Below are 8,074 nucleotides of genomic sequence, written 5' to 3' on the forward strand. Positions count from 1 at the left end.
AGCATTGCATACGCATGGAGACAAGCAATTGTGAGCCTATTTGGACCAGCATACCTCCAAAACGTATACCCTCTCTCTCTCTCTATTGAAGAAATTCAGATGATGCGACTCATCCAAAATATATATCCTTTCCACTTTGTCGATTGATTAAATCAACAATTCATAAAGGATGAATTTGTAAAGTTGCCATTATAATTTTTACAACTTTTAAAATGGAAGTTATATGTGTTACAACTTGTCATGAATTTTGCTTTGGATGTGAGAAAAAGTCATCATAAATTACCAATCTCTGTCAAGCTTTTTCAACATTCCATTAGTTGGTTCAACTTGTGAGGAATGACAGTACCACGTCAAATAACGTTGCTCCCAAACGCATTTCACGTAGTGCAAAATTTTACCCTTACAATTCAATCAAATCAAAATGCATGGACACCATCATTGAAAAATATGGTACAACATTCAAGTGTCAAAATCAAACTTTTTCACTGGCTGTAGTTCACACATGAGCAAGGAACCACCTTATTCAATTCAATTCATATTCGATTCGAGTTTTATGTTGAACAGAAGTCAATACCCGAACCATACAAGGCGAGGTCCAGCAGCTAGCGATGATAACAAACAATAAGGATATGGTGCGTTCTTGACTTCTCTTTTAATACTAAAAACTAGCGGCCACTCTTCATCCAAGGTAAAATTGCAAAAAAAGAACCCAAAATGCCTTTGTAAAAGAAAAGCCCCCAAAGTAAACAAGACATTAGTTGGTGGTGTAGATGGATTGGCAGGGCAAACAAAGGGACAGCAACAAGTAAATAAGCAGGCTTCCGCTCTTTGACGATGCCAGTATGCAGGGGCATTCAACATCCTCAACTAACCTCAAACACACCCCATTCAATTTATCTCATCTTTTGAATTTAAGGATGCAAGTTCTCAGGAACTCGGACAATTCAAAGCAGCCTTGATGTGCTGGACCGTGGTGCCTATAAGGTTACTAACCGTTGTCACCGAGTCCATGTCAGTTTAGCAGATGGCAAGCTGCTCACTAGGATCTGAAAAGCTACTGTAATTAGTGAACCCCCGGATCGTCCCATGCTTCCGTGTGCGGTGCTGGAGCTCGTTGATGCTCCATCTCCCCCTTGGTCCGGATGCCCGTCCGGTGAGATTGTGAAACCAGATGGGAGTAATGGGATGTATGATGGATCTTCACCACTCATTGCTACATTAATGGCTGGCAATCTACCGGGCAGTAAACTACTAGTGAACCTGAACTGTCTATGCAGCTCTCTTGAAGTATTAGCATATTGTTGTGACTTGTATTGAAGGCCTATTCAGACACAATAAAATTCTTATTATAAACCAAAATTTTTTAAGTGAATAACACTAAGGGAAAAGATTTGGTTTCCGGGATCTTACTCGTAAAACAGATATGCAATTTCCCGGATGCGACCCGTTTGCGATATGAGCTACTTCTTGCACAGCATTGCCGTTGGACAAAACATCCCACTAAAGGAAAGAACCAACAAGGAAAGCAATGTAACAGTAACAACTATTAAGTTAAATAAATATAATATAATATGCATATACTTTACATTGTTAAATCGGAATATACCTGAGGTCGAGTTCTTTCATCCTTGAAGAAACTAAATACATTTTGTGGACTGGCAGGAAGCCAGAAGGTGGTAGCTGCACTAAGAACTATACCGTTGGGTTGACCAGGATCAGAACTCTTATGAACAGTTACCCGGACACCAACTTCATTCAAACCGGAAAGTGTTGTCCCCGATGGCTATTTGATGTGCTGATGCTTGTACAAAATTGGTGACCATTCTTTGAGCAAGCTTCATCATGCTTCTCTTGCCATCGGGAGATGGAATTACTGAAACGTTTGGATATTTTATTTAAAGCTCAAGAGAAGTAATAGCTGAGCCAGTATATAAAATACTGAAAATATTACCTCCCCCAAGATCCCGGGTTGACGTGCTTGATACCATCAGGCAAGCAATCCTCTCGCACATCCTCTGAAGAGTCGCAAGCCACCGTCCGCACCAAATGCCAAACCACTATGCACAAGATCCCTGTAGAGTCTATGAATTGAAGTCTTATCTTCAATCTCCACGTGCTCCAACCATGTAACCTGTAAGCATTTTGATGTACTTTTGAGAATAAAGTCTAGCAAAATTGAGCATGCAAAGATTCGGAGAATAAATTAGAGCAAACCTTGGAGTAGCCATTAGGCATGTCTTGAATCAAGCATCCAGAAGGAAGCCTATGAGATCGACATTGAGCAGCAAATTGTGGCAAATCATAAGAAACATTAACTATGGCCCATAACCCATGCTCCATTTGCTGACAGTATCGAAGGATATAAAATTCGCGTGTGGATACCAGCGGGGAGAGCACCTGCAACTCTTCATACATCTGCAAAACAAGACAAGAATTAGCAGAAACAAAATAAAATAGAAACATGACATGAATTAAAAAAAAAAAGAAGCAAAGCACCATTACCAATTGCAAAGAACCACTGTGAGTACCCAACATCCCATCTGAAATCACTTCAATTGTCTTGGCAATCGACACAATGGTAGGGAATAGATCCACCCATTTGTTCTGCAGAAGTATTCGTTTTTCGATGTTAAAGTTTTGAATTCTGATCAATACCAAAAGGAGGGATTAAATGTAAAGGACAACATAGTGAACTTACAGAATCCATAAACATGTCAACCAAAGCTAAACCATTCATGATTACAACTCCAGAGTCTCTCGAAGCTTCAATCCTAACACTGGGAGATTTGAAGTGGGTATTAGGCCTAGGGAAAATTCTTTCATAGGTTTCGAGATTAAGAACATCTCTGCCATCAATGGACTTGATCCATAAAGGCTCATTGCTCTGCAAGAGCCTGAGCATTTCTTCCATTGCATTGGCGGCAATATCGGACATGAGGGACTTGTCCATGTCCGAAAAAAACGACAGGCTGGAAAGGTAAATTTGGCATTGCTGATGAGCTCCCGGGAGGAGGTCAAGATCAAGTGATGGACCCGAAACACCATAGCCGTCGAAACTCGCCATCCTGAAATCCATGAAGAAATATGAACGGGCTGTACTGGTGGGAGTTGGGAGATTGGCCTCCCTATGTACTTGGCCCAAATGCTAGATACTCTATCAAGCTGCAAAAGTGCAACAAACTTTTAAAAATATTATGTCATATTATTATTATTAATGAGAAGTAAAAAATAAGAAAAGGCAAACATGGGAAATACCTCCTCCTTTAATTGGGCATTTTCCATCCTCAATTTCTGGTCATCGAAATAGGAATCCTCGGAGACAGGAGGGCCACCGCAGGAAGGGCAGATGACATTTTTCAGTGCTTCTCGGATGGCTATGTTCTCACATCGGATCTTATCATTCTCAGCACGAAGAGCACAGTTATCGTCTCTTTCGAGTTGTGCCTAAGTAAACACCATGACCGCATGTGAATGAAGGAAGAAGGAAGGAGAAGAAAGAGAAAAAGTCACTGCTGAACCCACCTTCATCTGGGTCCTTCTGTTTTGAAACCAAAACTTGATCTGCCTGGTGCCAGTCCCAGCTCCCTACTCAACTGTAACCTTTGCTTCTCATCTGGGTGTGGGCACTCCTTGAACATTCTTCACGTTTTAACCAACAAAACCAATTCGTTTATTCAAAAGAAAAAAAAAACAAAACAAGACCACCAAAATAACAAGCAGCAAAGAAAGTCACGGCAGTGTTCTTACGATTCAAGCCGCTGAATCTGATGAGCAGTGTGGCGATGGTAAGGCTTTTTCCGCCTAGAAGGGTCGGAGGGGTCGTGGTCCCCACCGGACCCACTCCTCCGCCGCCGCCGCTTCCGTAATCCATATATGGACTGCACGTCGGTCTCTCTTCCAATACACCTTAAAATGATAGCAAAAAGAAGAAAAACACTCTTTTATTCCATAGGATCGCCCATTCTGATTTCAGCACCACCCATCATCGCTAGGAAAAAAAAACTTTTGTTGCTAATATACTGAGAGGTGAAGAGCAAGAACAAAGAAAGAGATTTTGAATGGAAAAAAGGGATTGAATCAAGCTTTGGGATGGAGAAAAACGGGTGAAATAAGAAAGACAGTGGGCATGAATTTGGGTGAGAGTGAGTTTAGGCAGAAAATGGGTTTCGGTTAAGTGGGTGTAAATGTAGGAGAGAAGCAGCACAGTAGGCAAAAGGCAGCAAATCAGAGAGACCTCTTCCTTGGCCTGGCCTGCTCTCCCAACTCACACAAATAATTATTCTTTACTTCTACCAAAGCCCCCAAACACTCGGCAACTTCTGCTGCTTCCTTCAACCTCTAAAACCTTCACGCATTTCCTCTTCCACTTTTGCATAAATGAAAATGAATGATTATCAATCTCTCTCTCTCTCTCTCTCCCCCTCTCTCCTTCCCTTCCCTTCCACTATGTCTTGCTCTTCAATATTATGTCAAATTGTGTGTAACTCAAGGGTTTTAAAAGACCATTTGCCTCTTTCAGACACGTTCATCATACATCATACATCATACGTGGGTCAATTATTTTATAAAAATAAAAGGCCAAACTACATCAATACTCATTAAATTATGTTTAAATGAGTTTTTCATCAATAAACTTTCGAGTATTATAAAATGATCATTACATTTTCAAACAATGATAAAATAGTCATTAAAATATATCGAACCGTTATAAAATGGTAATCAAACATATCTAACATTTACAAAATGGTCTTTTTGATCAGTGAACTTTTAAATAATACAAAATGGCCACTAAATTTCTTAGATGATTACAAAATGGTAATTAAAATTATCAAACTATTACAAATGATAGTTAAACTTATCAAAGTTCATTACCATTCATAGCATTGTAAGAATCATTTTATAATTTGATAAATTTAATTACAATTTTGTAACATTTAAAAATCTATTGATAAAAAATATCATTTTTGACATAGTTAAGTGAATTTTAGAGCACTTCACCCAAATTTATTATAAATCATTTTATAATAATTTAACAAATTTAATAATAATTTTTTAATACTTTTTAAAATTAGACAACTAAAAAACGTTATTTAATATAATTCAACAACTTTTAATATGTTTACTCAAATAAAATAAATAAATAATCCCTCTCTCTTATATTACTAATGCTTTTAATTTGGCTAGATTTTCATTTTACATAGTAGTAGTATAATAAGAAAAGTATCATGCCATCACCATCACCATCACCAAACTCGACATGTTCCAATGTTGAGGTGGGCACAACGAAAATAACCATTTAAATTATCAATTACCACAAAACAACGATACATAAACATATGTTTATGCATTGCATACCTCTTTTCATATTTCAAGTTCCACTTCCAAGACAGTTGTCTTTCAACAGACAACGATGGTATAATGCACATTTAGTTTTGTCAAGTGTTTAAGTATAATCTTTTAATATATTCATTAAGTGATTCAAGATAAAATTCAGACACGTGTCATCGTAATTTTCCGATCAAATTAGCTTGTACTTGAGTTTTTTTTTTCAAATAAAATTTATATAAAATTTTCTTTTAAATAAGTCATTTTTGGTTTTAAATTTTTAATACAACTTTGTATTATCAAATGGATAAAAATATATTAGGTGAATAGATGATATTTTAATTTTGTAAAGTAGCCTATATACTACATGCTGAGTTGGTAACATGGGTTTTGCAAAATGAAAGATTGGAATCCTATAATGACAAAACTAACCTTTTCGCTTTATGAAGTCCTATTTTCCAGCGGGTGGATTTTGTTGTTTTGTAATGGTAATGAGAACGGATGGACCCAAATCCCAAGCTGATGCCTTACTCGGCTGTTTAGCGCACATTACAAAACAAACTAAAAGTCAAAGCTTTACACCTTTTGGGAGGGGCGCTATTCTCTGCGCCTCCCCCTCCCCCTCCCCTTCTCTCTCCCAATCACGCTACCACTTACCATTTACCATCTACTAAAACATCATGTGCCCAAATCATTCTCTATCTGCTCAACTACATCATATATCTCTTCTCCACATCCAAATAATAATTTTAATTATTAAATATTTTTTTAACTAATCACTGATATCTGATCGATTGGTCAACTAATCCATATTGAGTATTATAGAAACGATGAATATCCTTCCAACTCTATTTGTTCCATTCACAAACACCAAGATTTGAACCTCCTGAACTTACTTAAAGAATCTAATATCTCATCCCAGTACACTAACTAATTATTAATTGAGATATTATAATAATGAATATTTTTTTATAAATTTAATAAATATTTTATAATAATCGATAAATTGTAATGATTTTGTAATAAAATAATAAAACTTAATAATTATTTGATAAATTTAATGAAATTTTTAAAATCTCAATGATTAAACGGTTGTTTGAGCCTAGTTTAACGATGTTTAATATACTTTATCCTATTTTTTTTCATCTTTTATTCCTTAATACCAGATAGCAAAGTCGAACTTTTTTTTTTCTTATCTTTATACAAAAGAGTTTAGTTTTTGTTTAGTATTTTATATTATTTTGTATTTTCGTATGTAAATTCATATGCAATGATTATGAGCGAGAGAAAATTTGAGAAATAAAGATTATAGAATCTGGTGAAATAAATATATTAATGTTTTAATTTATATTTGTTAATGGAAATAAAGTTGGTCTTGTTGGGTATTGTTAATTTTTTTTTTAATTTGAGTAAAAAATCGTAATCGGTGAGAGTACAGTCATTAATTGATATTTTTATGTGGGAGATTTTTTTTAAGCATGCATCATAGAGGAGGTTTCTTTAGAAGAAGGTGTATCCTGCCCCCCTCTCAGTCATGTTGAAAAATGGCCATAGTTAGTGACATCATACATATAGTCATTATGAATATTTGTAATTTAACATGTTATACATATCTGATAGTCAAATCTTAAATTTCGCTTTGATAGATCAAGTGAATATATCAAAGGTCGTGTTCATATAGAGTGACTAATTCAATGGCTTGTATAACGAAGAAATGGATTCCTTGAAGACTCTAATAAGCAAATATATTTATTCAAAAATTTATGTGAAATAGAAAAATGATTGTTTTCGAAGGTAACCTTAAGATATGTATATATAATAATACCATTCTTTATGTTTTTGTCAATTGTATCATTTTCATTCAAATTGTTCCATAAAATTTAATAAAAAAGTATAATTAATCTAAATGTTTAATTTTAAAACATTATAGTGAAAATATTCAAACTTGATTAATTTTGACACTTACCTCAGTCATTCACTTTATATAAACTATACATAGATATTAATGGTGGTTTAATGTCCTATAGATGTAGGAATTCTGGATTGACACAATTCCTTATAAAGATAGAAGTTAATGTCAAGTGCGCTTTGTTTTGCCACAAATGTCGTTTTATGTTTGTAACAATTAATTAAATAAATAGGCTCTTCACTATCTAATTTAATTTGTCATTTTATCTTCACTTCAATAACTTTAGAGAACACCATCATGGACTGTAAATGTTTCTGGAATCAATTAATCCTATATTAAAGAAATAAAATTGAACTTCCTAAGACTAATGCACTTATCCTACATGTCCTATTTGGTTTTAATTACACCCATTTAAATTATATTCTGCATAATTAAATACACTCTTCCTTTAACTTGGAGAAAAAATAATAGCACAATTATATACATATTCACTATGAGGATGTACATTAATGAATGGAAACTTTAATAAAGAATTGTGTATTTTTTTCAAAAATTTATTAAACTCTAAATTTTATGTCTTTTTAATGTATATTTTCTTATATAATCTTATAGAAGATTTTCTATTATTAATAAATTCTATTTGATCGAGAGAAAAATTCAATTCAACAATCCTTATCAAACCAATTAAGAGAGAATAAAAAAATCATAAAATCCTAATAATTCTTTTGTGTGTGTATATATATATATATACACACACATTAACAAGATTAGATAATTTCAACATCCATCATATATCTCTAATTTTTTTCTAAAAAAAATTATTCACTAGATAGATCATCA

General features: G+C 34.4%; 1 pseudogene; it reads right to left on the reverse strand.

Moving 5' to 3' along the window:
* Window positions 1–519: 519 nt before the first annotated feature.
* Window positions 520–3,871, reverse strand: LOC120184051 (annotated as a pseudogene).
* Between the last annotated feature and the right edge of the window lie 4,203 nt (window positions 3,872–8,074).

The sequence above is a fragment of the Hibiscus syriacus genome, unplaced genomic scaffold (genome assembly GCF_006381635.1).
Source record: "Hibiscus syriacus cultivar Baekdansim isolate YM2019G1 unplaced genomic scaffold, ASM638163v2 tig00112857_pilon, whole genome shotgun sequence".
NCBI lineage: Eukaryota > Viridiplantae > Streptophyta > Magnoliopsida > Malvales > Malvaceae > Hibiscus > Hibiscus syriacus.